Raw genomic sequence first — 12701 nt, 5'->3', positions numbered from 1 at the left:
CAGATAAGTCCCCAATGGGGAAAGTCTTCCTTTTAAAATGTAGTTTTCTGTGGAAAACTTGTATATATTTACGAACCAAGTAAAAAACGGATAGTGCTCAATCCAAAACTGGTAAACCAAAAAAAAGCACCACAAATCCACAGGCAGCAATGTTTTAATGATAAAAGCAGGAACCAGTACAAAGCTAAAAACACACACTAATCACAGTGCCAAGCAGAAAATGTGTATTAACGTTCTCTGTATTCTTGTTTTCGTCATCAACTTCGTCAGATAGTTGTAGCTTTCAATTCATCCCCTTATTTTATAGGGTGACAGCTAATTCTCCTCCAATAAAATAAAAGATTCAATTAAATAATATTTTAGTTTGTATTTCGTTGTAAGATGTAGATTTTAAATGTATTAGTAAATGTAATGTGTAATCAAAAGTGTGACAATTAAAATTACTACAACCACAAATATATAATACAAAAAATATGTATATAATGGTATGTTAAATATAAAATAAACATTCAAATTTTATAAAATTAAACACAACTACTCCCACTAGTGACTTGTTTAGGTATATGTTTTTGAAAAAATTATGCCACTATACAAGCAAGAAGTGCTCAAAGCGAGTATTACAATATAATATAAAATCTAATAAAAACTTCTTCTAATAGCTTTTAAACAAGAAATAGAAAGAAATTGTTTTCAAAGTTTAGCAGATCTTAATTTAAATTGAATGTTTATTTTATATTTAACACACCATTATATACATATTTTTTGTATTATATATTTGTGGTTGTAATTTTAATTGTCACACTTTTGATTACACATTACATTTACTAATACATTTAAAATCTACATCTTACTACGAAATACAAACTAAAATATTATTTAATTGAATCTTTTATTTTATTGGAGGAGAATTAACTGTCACCCTATAAAATAAGGGGATGAATTTAACTTGTATATATTTGACAAGAATTCGCTAGTGTTTGTTCACAAACAGAAAGGGAATAACCATTTTACATAACATAAGTGTGTCGATGGTGCTACTTTGAACCTTTCGTGATGAAAATAAATTTGTTTTATGACTAAAATCCTAAATAGTTTTAATAGTGTGTTGGGGAAAGGGCATTGCTCTTGTGTGAGACTTTTAGTGTTATACTTACCTCAGAACCCCATGTTCTCTTCTTTTTTCTTTACTGGCTCTTCCAGATTATGCTGCAGTTTTTCCCTTCCTCATTCTCAGCTTACCTATGAAGCAGCACTTCCTGTTGTATTACTTCCCCAGTTCACAAAAAGAAGAAACTTGTAAAGGAATCTTCTAGGGTTTGTCCATCTCCTTCTCTACCTCAACTGCTTGTGGGTGACTCTGCTGTGACTGTCCCTTGTTCCTCAGACCACCCATCATCTTCATCCAGTCCTCTTGGTGTAGCATTTGCAGCCACCAAATAAAGGACAGTCACATCCTATGCAGCTGTAGAGAAACTCAGAGTGGATCAGGCTGAATCATTTTTGTCACTGGCTGGGGAAGAGGTTAGTGAAGGCTCTTCACTTTGCTGCGAGAGAATTTTAGAAGCTGGGACCAGTGTACCAAATGGGCAAACGTTACTGGGGGACACTGGGCTTATTGAGAAAAACGTTCAACATCTTATTTCTTGCTCTGTATGGATAGAGTGGATTTACTAGGCTTTGCTGAAGGTTGATTTCTGTCTAACCTCATGCAAGAAAAGCAGAAGGGCTCTTTCTCATTCTTACAGGAATGTCCAGTCAGAGGAATAGTCTACACAGGAGCAGAGGTATACATCAGTGGTGCCTTCTCAGTCAGAACTTTCTGATTCTGAGGAAATCATATTTTCTCACTTCCTTACTGAAGAAATCTCTTTTAATGAGATTTTTATCTAATATGAGGGAGTTTTTTTCAGTGTGAGGTGAGTGAAGACTTTTTCTTCTTCTTTCGGCTTTTCCCGGTATTGCACAAAAAAATGTATTATGATTTAATGCAATTACAAATGCCTAAAGCAGCAACTATTCCTCCTGTTTTGCCTGCCTTAGATAACATTTTTCATACTTCAGTCAGTATACCTGACAGATAGTCTTTGGTTTCCAAGAGGTGTGATGATTTATATAAGGCATCCCAGACATGCACCTTTCTAACAATGTTCAAGTAAAACAGTTTTTCAAAGGGGTCTTACATATATGCCCACCTAGGAAACAGGTGGGTCTTCCTTGAGATGTCAGTTTTGTTCTTGAAAAGCTTACTCTCTATTTCAACCTTATGAGGCTAAATTGAGGTTCTTAACATGGAAGATGGTATTACTGACTGTTCTGACTTCTGTGAAGTGAGTATCTGAGTTACAGGCAGCTATGGTGAGCCAGTCCGACCTCATTTTTCACAAAGACAAGAGTTTCTTTGAGAACAAATCCTACCCTTATGCCTAAAGTCATCTCAGAGTTTACTTTAAGCTAGGCTATTATAGGTTCTTAGGTAAGTACTAGGCTAGCTGCCCTTGCGGGCATTTTAAACTTAGCCAATTTCCCTTTTTGTGCTCAAAATAACCTATCCCTTTTGGTTTTAGATTGGTCTTACCCATCCCACTGTCAATAATTATATGTTTCCCCTAATGAGAATAAATAGGATCATACCATAGATAATTTGAGGGACCCATGCATGTGATAAAGCATTTAGGAGATGCCAGTACCCGTCAGTGGTACAGGGGGCAGCCTTGGGGTGAATTTTCTGTTTCCCATTCATCGATCTTAGATGAGCTTGAAAATGGATGGGATGAGATTTGTTTTATGTGGATTGGGAGTTTGTTCCACAGCAGTGGTATCCTGTGTGAAATGTACCTGTTCCCCCAAACCCTACTGTTGATACTACAGAAGAGGTTTAGATCCCTAGACTAAGTATTTCTGATGCCATTTAACTTGCTGATGTGCAGTAAATCTATCAGTAATGGGTTGAGGATGGGTGAGACACAGGGCACCTCTTAGTAGTGTGTAGAATACCGAGTATACTGACAGAGCTTTGAGTCAGTCCACGTAGGACACATTTTTTATTCCTTGTATCCCTTTAGTATGTTGTATCTGTGGACATTCCAGTTGTTACATATGTCTGGCCAGATACATGCCAAAGGGGGCATTATATTCAATGACTGGCCTAATGATGTCTGAGTAAAGGGGACAATGGCATCCCTAGTTCTAGACACAAGTCCTTTGTTTATAAGCTCTGCAATACAGAAGGAGGACTTTATAATGAACATAGCCTTACAGAAACAGATGCTTGGTGCCAGAGCCATGGGCTCAAGCTTAATGCCAAGAAATGTATAGTTATCCCCTTTGGGAAAAACATGTGCCCTTGAATTACCACATAGGTGGCAGTATACTAAATACCGAAAGTGTGATAAGAGACTTAGGGACACAGGTGGACAGTGGTCTCACCTTCGATAACCACATCACCACAACAGTCAGAAAATCCTTCTATGTGGCACACCTCATCACTAAGGGCTTTTCATCCAGAAAAAAGGAGGTCATTGTCCCACTGTACTCATCCCTCATTAGACCCATTATAGAATACAATACCCCGTTTAGTATGTACCTCTCAAGACATCTGCAACAACTGGAAAGGCCACAGAAATACCTCACTAAAAGAATCACAGGCCTAAATCAGATGCCCTATGCTCACTGTCTAAAAAAACTCCAACTATACTCTGTCGCATATCGTCTACTCAGAGGCGATCTTTGTTTAACATACAAGGCCATGTCAAACCCAGAGCTGTTGGACATGCTACACTTAAACAAATCCCACTCCCTCAGAGACACATGCTCCAGGGATCTAAACCTTGTAATCGCAATAAACAAAACATGCTGGAGGGATAGGTTCCTGATCCAGAGACTCCCCAGACTCTGGAATAAACTGCCCATACATGCCAAGCAGAGTGCCTCTTTGGCTTTCTTCAAAAGGAACCTTGATGATTGGATGGGAGATAGGAAATTCACCCTGGGGATCACGTCAGTCACCCTGCAAAACAGGGGTCCAGGGAAGTAAATACTGTGGGAAGAAATAGCCAGGTGATTGTTATGGCCAGGCTTGTATAGGCCCTAGGGCCGATAGCCTAGAACCAACCTATGAACCTATGAACAACAGACACATGTTGGCCAAAGGTTAGATTACTTTCATCATACATTCCCAAATCCCAATTAAATGGGTCAACTCTTATTCACCTCCCAGTCTCCATTCCTGAACCAGAAAATGAGGGAGAAAGCATTCTTCATTCTCTGGATGTATACAGGCACCTCAGATACTACCTTGACAAAACTCATTCCTTTAGGAAACTTGACCAGCTCTTTGTCTCCTGTGAAGGTAAGAGGAAAGGGCAGCCAGTGTCAAAGATGACTATTTCTAATTGGTTGTCTCATACTAGTACTTTTTGCTATACTCATCACAATAAGCCACATCCAGATAGGGTTACAGCTCATTCACCAAAAGTTTTAGCATCTTCTGTGCCCTTCTGGAAAAGGGGTGACTATAGAAATGCTCTAGAGGCAGGAACTGCATCCTCTGTACATACCTTTACAAAACATTAAAACTGGATTCCTTTTCCAGACCTAGAAGAGACTTTTCCTTAACCATACTTCAGAGGCTCCTGGAATTGTATGTATTGGCCTCCTACTTTTTTCCTTACTCCTGTCTAAGCTGTGGGATTCCATTCATTTAACTAATGCTACTAGAACAGTGATGTATTTATAGACATTGTACAGATATGTAAATAAACTTACCATAGCAGTCGATGTTCTAATAGATCATCATTGCAGTAGCTGTTCCTCCCTCCAGCCCCATGTCCTGATGTTTCTATACTGTGTTGCCAGGGTATGGTTATTTTCACATTTGTTATTGTGCTCATGGCTCTTACCTCCTTCTAGGCAAAGAATGCTCTGAAGCTTTTAGCAGTAGCATAAGTAGGGCTGAGTGAGAGCCCCAGGTGCAAAGTGTTGGAGGGGCGGGCGATCAGCCAATCCCAATCTCTAATGCAATACCAGCTTTTGAAAGATGGTATTGCATTTGCAGTCAAACCTGAGCACTGTAGCACTCTGCATGTAGTCCAAATAAGATCCCATGATCCTAAATTGTACAGTTTTAAAAGTAAAAAAAAATATATATATATATATATATATATATATATATATATATAAATTTTTTATTTATTTATTTTTATTTAACATTTGTTGACCGGGAAAGTCTGACTAGGTTCCACAGATCCTGTTTTCAGCGGAGGCCGGGGGAGAAATGCTCCAGAAGCATGTTTTTAGAATGTGGGAGGAAACCGGAGTACCCGGAGGAAACCCACGCGAACGCAGGTCTATACTTCATGTTTGTGTTTGTTTCTCCCACAACAATTTTTACAGTTTAGTTAGTATCAGTTGCATTTGAGTAGGTGGCATCACTCTCTCTGTCATGATACCATGATCATTATGTATTTTCCCTGATAGATCACCATCCATTGTGATGCAGTCCTTGTTATGTCTTATTGGCTGACATCTCAAATGGTCATGGCTTTGTATGCTGACATCACACATTCTAGAACTCCACATTACTTTCTTCATGATGTCAGACCTAGTATAAGGGGTAAGGTGTAGCTCAGCAACTTGAAAGATTGCTGTTTTCGACATATTTCTCCTACCGGGTCTCTCCCTCACTAACCTCTGTAAATAAGTTGCCCACACTGTTCAGCACATTTTAAATATATTCATCAATTACTGCAGATGTCATGTATTCTATTTATTTTGCAGCGTGCTACACTGTATACGTCTTACACATAGAAACTGACTTTGAGCTATTTGTTGTATAAGTTTAGTCAAGGAAGTCATGGCTGCAAAGAGACACTAGACCAGCGCACGCCCGCATGTGTATATACGTGCGCGCGTGTGTGCGCACATATAAATCTTTCAACCTATCTGCCTCGCCATCTACAGCAATAGCTATATGTATGTATAGATAGGCAGACAGACAGCTAGCTAGCTAGCTGGCTTGCTAGCTAGCTAGCTAGAGACAGAGCGAGATGTCTTAGAGGTAAGTGCATAGGTTCTACAGTGTAGTGGTTATCACGTCTGCTTTACACCGAGAAGGTGCTGGGTTCAATCCCCAGTGGAGCCATTATGCCAGTGCAAGATACGAAAATTAGAATAGGCATGATAAAGAATAAGAGATTTGATTCCAGGAACTAAATTCACGGTTTGAGATACCTTTTAATGTGCTCTTGATTGCTTCATATAAACTACTTCAATTGAGAAAATCCTGCTCTGTTGTGTGGCAGTATATCAGTTGATGTATGGATTGCAAGGTCACAGAAACAACGGTCAACATTTTGTAGATTATGTTTGAAATGTGTTTAAACGCACAGATGTAAGTATTTTAAAAGAAAACAGCTGCTCTTTTAGTAACTTGTTTGCAAGTTGATAGGTGGCCACAAGGCCTCTGGCAGGTCGATAACCAGGCAGCCTAATCCCGATTCCTCAATGCCCCAAAGTACGGTCTGAAAAAGTGTCTTATAAACAGGTCAGAACCTGAGGTCTCTGCAGTAGCAAGAGGCAACATCCCTGAGTGGATTCGACCCACCAACCTTTCGGTCAACAGCTGAATGTGCTAATCGATCGCATCACAGAGACGTCGGCCTAACCCCCGCAAAAGTGCAACAAAAAGCAAAACCTCTCCATTGCACTACAAATTCAAAAGCCAGAGATTTAAACGGCATAAGATATCGTAATCCCCCTGGTGATATTATGAATAAGCTTTGTGTTAATACCACGAGAAAAATGTCTGATGTGCATTGTATGTTATGTCTCCTTAAAAACAAGTTAAGAGGTATTACAGTAAGACTAATGCATCATTTTGCAGTTGCGCACAGACTGCAATATGGTAGAATTGTGCATCGACACTTGGCAGAGTGTTGCGGGTGCCCAGTTTAGGTTCTCCAGTAGGTTGGGTTTGCAGAGACTGAGCAAGTTTATGCATCCATAGATGGCTGTCACCCGTCGGTGGGTAAGTATACTGCACAGGAGGAGACAAGATGCGCTGGGTATTGACTAAAAAGAAAAATGTAAGGCAGGGTAGGAGCAAATGAAGTCAAAGTGCCAGTGGAGCACACAGATGTTTACTTTCTTTGAGAGTTGACTATATCTCAGGTGGCAGAGCACATCAACTAAACTGGCAGAGCTGGCACGAGAGAGCAAAAAAAAGTCAAGACAGTAGCTATTAAGTTGTGGCCACATGCGCTTATCTTCATTGGCAATAGATATAATCCTGGTGAGATGTCCAGATGTAGAGCATCCCCTCCAGTAGAGTCTTGGGGACAAAAGATGAAGCACTGCAGGACAAAATACCATAAGCGGGCAGGCTGACATGCATAAGAAATCTGGCTTTTAAAATTCTAAGACAACCTGAGGAAAAGTTTCAGTGTGTAACACGGAGCTGAAGCATGGCTTCTTGGGTATGCTACTCAGCTAATGGGGTGACATTTCACTGTTCAATTCTTTTTGCCAGTTTTTTAATTAAAGAGAGTCACCACTGAGCAGACAGGATGCCTGAGCAGAAAGGGCAATATGTTTATTCGACAAACTGAAAAGAGTAACTACTGAAAAACAAACTTGTTGGACCAGCTTATTAGCATTCCCAAAATGCCATGCTTCACCGTGCATTTTTTTTACCTGTAGTTCTTTCTCTGTGATGAAAGGGATTTGGAAAGACGAGGTCTTGTGGCTCAATATAGACATCTCGTACCTTTCTTCATTTTCAAAACATTGCTGAGTTTTTTTTTTTTTTTTTTTGTTTTTTTTTTGTGCTGCTCACCGTAATCTTAACAAACCCCTCGTCTCTTATCAGAGGAGGCACGGTCAGTGTATTCTTTTTTTTTTCTTCTTGTTTATTTGGATGTTGTCTGTTTTGATATTTCTTTTCTTCTCTAGTTTTAGTCAAGCTCGCGTCTGTGTCTCTGTCTCACGTACAGCAATTTTAATGCTTTAATTAGTATCAGTTGCAGCTGTGTCGGTGGCATCACTCCCTCTCTCATGATGGCATGCTCATTATGTCTTCTCCTTGCTAGATCGCAGTCCGTTATGATGTAGTCCTTGTTATGTCTTTCGCATTGGCTGGCATCTCAAATGGTCATCGGTTTGCATCATGACATTGCACATTCTGGAACTCCACATTACTTTCTTGCCTGCCATTTTCTTAGTGTCATAAGCACTTAAGACACGGACAGAGCAGCTTCAGAGACAAGAGACTGTCTTCGGTTAAAACATGCATGCATTCATTCATTCATTCATTCATTCATTCATTCTTCCAGCTGAAGGCCGAGAAAAAGCTCTGAATTCAAAACATCTATTTCCATCTCTTTTGGTTGATATGTCATTTTCAATCCAGTGTCACAGGTCATTTTCAAGTGCAACAACTCTTCCCCACACGTAGCTATGAAAACTGTATTCATTCACAGATCACCTCATTTTATTGAGTAAACGGGAAAGGTGCTATGCAGTTTTAAGCTGCTAAAGTCTAACTGCCATTTGAGACACCAGTAGAAGAAATTATGGAATCCACAGTCACCCGTCTTAACCCTATCAACCTGACTCCAATTGTACAGCAGGGCAACCGACTGCCTTCCTCGTTAGTATAGTGGTGAGTATCTCCGCCTGTCACGCGGGAGACTGGGATTCAATTCCCTGACAGGGAGCATGCATCTTTCTTTTGTTATGTCTCTCATCAGAACACCGGAACACATCTGTGAACTATTAATAACCTATTAATACTTCTATTGACTATTAATTTCTATGGTATGTGGTTCGATTCTGACAAACCTCCTTTGCTGACTGCATTAGATGGAGCAAGTGACTCAACCAGACCTACCGATGGGACAATGGGGCATTTCAGCTTGGTTTGACTCCTTAACAGTCCCTTTGACTGCAGGCCTGTTAACTAGCTGTCAACCCGCTGCCACAAGCTTGCTGCTTTCTATCACTGCTTTTCAGCAGTGGGTACAGCATAGATTTCCAGATAGTCAGCCCCTAGCTGTAGTGCTGTAGCTCAACATGGTGTCGGACCTAGTATAAGGGGTAAGGTGTAGCTCAGCGACTTGAAAGATTGCTGTTCTCGACATATTTCTCCTACCGCGTCTCTCGCTCGGTGACCTCTGTAAATAAGTTGCCCTCACTGTTCAGTGCACTTTAAATATATTCATTAATTACTGCAGATGTCATGTATTCTATTTATTTTGCAGCGTGCTACACTGTACACTTCTTACACATGGAAACTAACTTCCAGCTATTTCTCCTATAAGTTTTGAGTCGAGGAAGTCATGACTGCAAAGAGTCGATAGACCAGTGCAGGCCCGCATGTGTGTATGCGTGCGCGTGTGTGTGCACACATATAAATCTGTCAACCTATCTGCCGCTCCATCTACAGCAACAGCTATACGTGTGTATGCGTGTATGCATAGATAGATAGACAGCTAGCCGGCTAGCTGGCTTGCTAGCTAGCAAGAGACAGAGCGAGATGTTTCAGATGTGGTTGGGTAGGTTCTGTAATGTAGTGGTTATCACGTCTGCTTCACACGCAGAAAGTCCTGGGTTTGATCCCCAGTAGAACCATTATGCTAGTGCAAGATAAGGAAATTGGGGCAGGTGTGACGAAAGAAAACCGATTCAATTCCAGTAACTAAATTTGTGGTTTCAGATACCTTTTAATGTGTTCTTGATTGTTTCAGATAAACTACTTCAATTGAGAAAATCCTGCTCTGTTGTGCGGCAATATATCAGTTGATGCATGGATTGCAAGGTCACAGAAAACACTGTCAACATTTTGTAGATTACGTTCAAAATGCGTTTAAATGCACAGATGTAAGTATTTTAAAAGAAAACAGATGCTCTTTTAGCAACTTGTTTACATGTTGGTAGGTGACCAGAAAGCCTCTGGCAGGTAGATCACCGGGCAGCCTAACTCAGTTCCCCAAATACGGTCAGGAAAAGCAGCTTATTAACAAAGCAGAACCAGAGGTCTCTAGAGTAGCAGTATCCCTGAGTGGGCTCGAACCACCAACTTTTCAGTCAAAAGCCACAACTCCTAACAGATTGCGCAACAGAGAGATTGGCCTGACTCCTGCAAAAGTACAACAAAAAAGGAAACCTCTCCATTGAGCTACAAATTCAAAAGCCAGAGATTTAAGCAGCATAAATATTGTCATCCCCTTGGTGATACCATCAATAAGCTTTGTGCTAATACCGTGGGAAAGATGTCTGATGTGCGTCGTATGTTTGTTATGTCTCCTTAAAAACAAGTTAAGAGGTATTACGGTAAGACTAATGCATCATTTTGCAAATTGCAGACAGACTGCAATATGGTAGAATTGTGCACTGACACTTGGCAGAGTATTGCATGTGCCCAGTTTATGTTTTCAAGCAGGTTAGGTTTGCAGAGACTGAGCGAGTTAATGCATCCATAGATGGATTTCACCTTTCGGTGGGTAAAAAATGCTGTACAACAGGTGAGAAGATGTGTTGGGTATTGATTGAAAGGAAAATGTAAGGCAGGGTAGAAGCAGATGATAGTAAAGCAGAAGTACCAAGGAGAGCACACAATTTTTATTTTATTTTTTTTAAACCCACCTCAAGAAAAAAAGCTATTAGCTGGTGCCCATACTCACTCACCATCACAGGAAACAGATATGCCCCTGGCGAGATGTCCTGATGTAGAGCTTCGCCTCCAGTATAGTCTTGGGGACAAAGAATGAAGCACTGCAGGACAAAACACCATAAGCTTGCAGGCTAACATGCATAAGAAACCTGGTTTTAAAATTCTAAGACAACCTGAGGAAAAGTTTCAGTGTGTAACACGGAGCTGAAGCATGGCTTCTTGGGTATGCTAATCAGCTAATGGAGTGACATTAACAAACTGAAAAGAATAACTACTGAAAAACAAACTTGTTGCACCAGCTCATTAGCATTCCCAAAATGCCATGCTTCACCGTGCATCTTTTTACCTGTAGGTCTTTCTCTGTCTTGAAAGGGATTTGGAAAGAGAAGGTGTTGTGGCTCAGTATACACGTCGTCTCACTTTTCTTCATTTTCAAAACATTGCTGAGTTTTTTTTTTTTTTTTTTTTTTTGTTTGTTTTTTTTTTGCTGCTCCCCTTAGTCATAAAAAAATTCCTCATGTCTTATTGAAGGAAGCCCGAGGCATGGCTTTTTTTTCCCCTCCCTCTTGATTTGATTGGATGTTGTCAGCTTTATATATTTTTCTCTCCTCTAGTTTTTGTTATTCTTATGTTTGTGTCTGTTTCTCCCACAGCAATTTTTACAGTTTAGTTAGTATCACTTGCATTTGAGTAGGTGGCATCACTCTCTGTCATGATGCCATGATCATTATGCATTTTCCCTGCTGATCACCATCCATTGTGATGCAGTCCTTGTTATGTCTTTTTTATTGGCTGGCATCTCAAATGGTCATCGCTTTGTGTGCTGATATCACACATTCTAGAACTCCACATTACTTTCTTGCCTGCAATTTCCTTAGTGTCACAAGCACTTAAGACACGGACAGAGCAACTTCAGACACAAGAGACTCTCTTCAGTTAGTACATGCATTCATTCATTCATTCATTCAGCTGAAGGCTGAGAGAAGCTCTGAATTTAAAACATCTATTTCCCTCTCTTTTGGCTATCTTATTTTCAGTCCAGCATCACAGGTCATTTTCAAGTGCAACTACTCATCCCCCCACGTAGCTATGAAAGATTTATTCATTCACAGATTACCTCACTTTATTCAGTAAAAGAGAAATGTGCTATGCAGTTTTAAGCTGCTAAAGTCAAACTGTCATTTGAAATACCAGTAGAAGGAATTATGGAAGTCACATTCACCATCTTAACCCTATCGACCTGACTCCCATTTTACAACAGGGTAAGTGACCGTCTTCCTCTTTAATGTAGTGGTGAGTATCCCCCCCCCCGTCACACGTGACACCAGGATTCGATTCCCTGACGGGAAGCATGTGATTTTATTTGAGTTTGTCTCTCATCAGAACACTGGATCACGCCTGCAAACTATTAATAGTTCTATTTATTTCTACGGTACGGCGTTCCGTTCTGACAAACCTCCTTTACTGACTGCATTAGCTGGAGCAAGTGACTTAACCAGACCTGTCTTTGGAACAATGGGACAATGGGACATTTTTGTTTGGTTTGACTCCTTAACAGTCCCCTTGACTGCGGGCTTGTTAACTAGCTGTCAGCCCGCTGCCACAAGCTTCCTGCTTTCTGTCACTGCATTTTAGCAGTGGGTACAGCATAGATATTCAGATAGTCAGCCCCTGCCTGTAGTGCTGTAGCTCATCATGATGTCAGACCTAGTATAAGGGGTAAGGTGTAGCTCAGCAACTTGAAAGATTGCTGTTTTCGACATATTTCTCCTACCAGGTCTCTCCCTCAGTAACCTCTGTAAATAAGTTGCCCACACTGTTCAGCACATTTTAAATATATTCATCAATTACTGCAGATGTCATGTATTCTATTTATTTTGCAGCGTGTTACACTGTATACGTCTTACACATGGAAACTGACTTTGAGCTATTTGTTGTATAAGTTTAGTCAAGAAAGTCATGGCTGCAAAGAGACACTAGACCAGCGCACGCCCGCATGTGTATATACGTGCGCGCATGTGTGCACACATATAAA

At 40.3% G+C, this 12701-nt stretch overlaps 1 non-coding gene across 1 annotated transcript; it reads left to right on the top strand.

Annotated features, from left to right (window-relative positions):
- Nucleotides 1–9551: 9551 nt before the first annotated feature.
- TRNAV-CAC lies at nt 9552–9624 on the top strand. Its single transcript has one exon. It is a non-coding gene; the product is annotated as a tRNA-Val (tRNA).
- The last annotated feature ends 3077 nt before the right edge of the window (nt 9625–12701 follow it).

Source organism: Protopterus annectens, chromosome 2.part1 (genome assembly GCF_019279795.1).
Source record: "Protopterus annectens isolate FY-2018-M chromosome 2.part1, PAN1.0, whole genome shotgun sequence".
Taxonomy (NCBI): domain Eukaryota; kingdom Metazoa; phylum Chordata; order Ceratodontiformes; family Protopteridae; genus Protopterus; species Protopterus annectens.
Note: the sequence above shows the minus strand (reverse complement) of the source record. Positions and strands in the feature narration are given on the sequence as shown.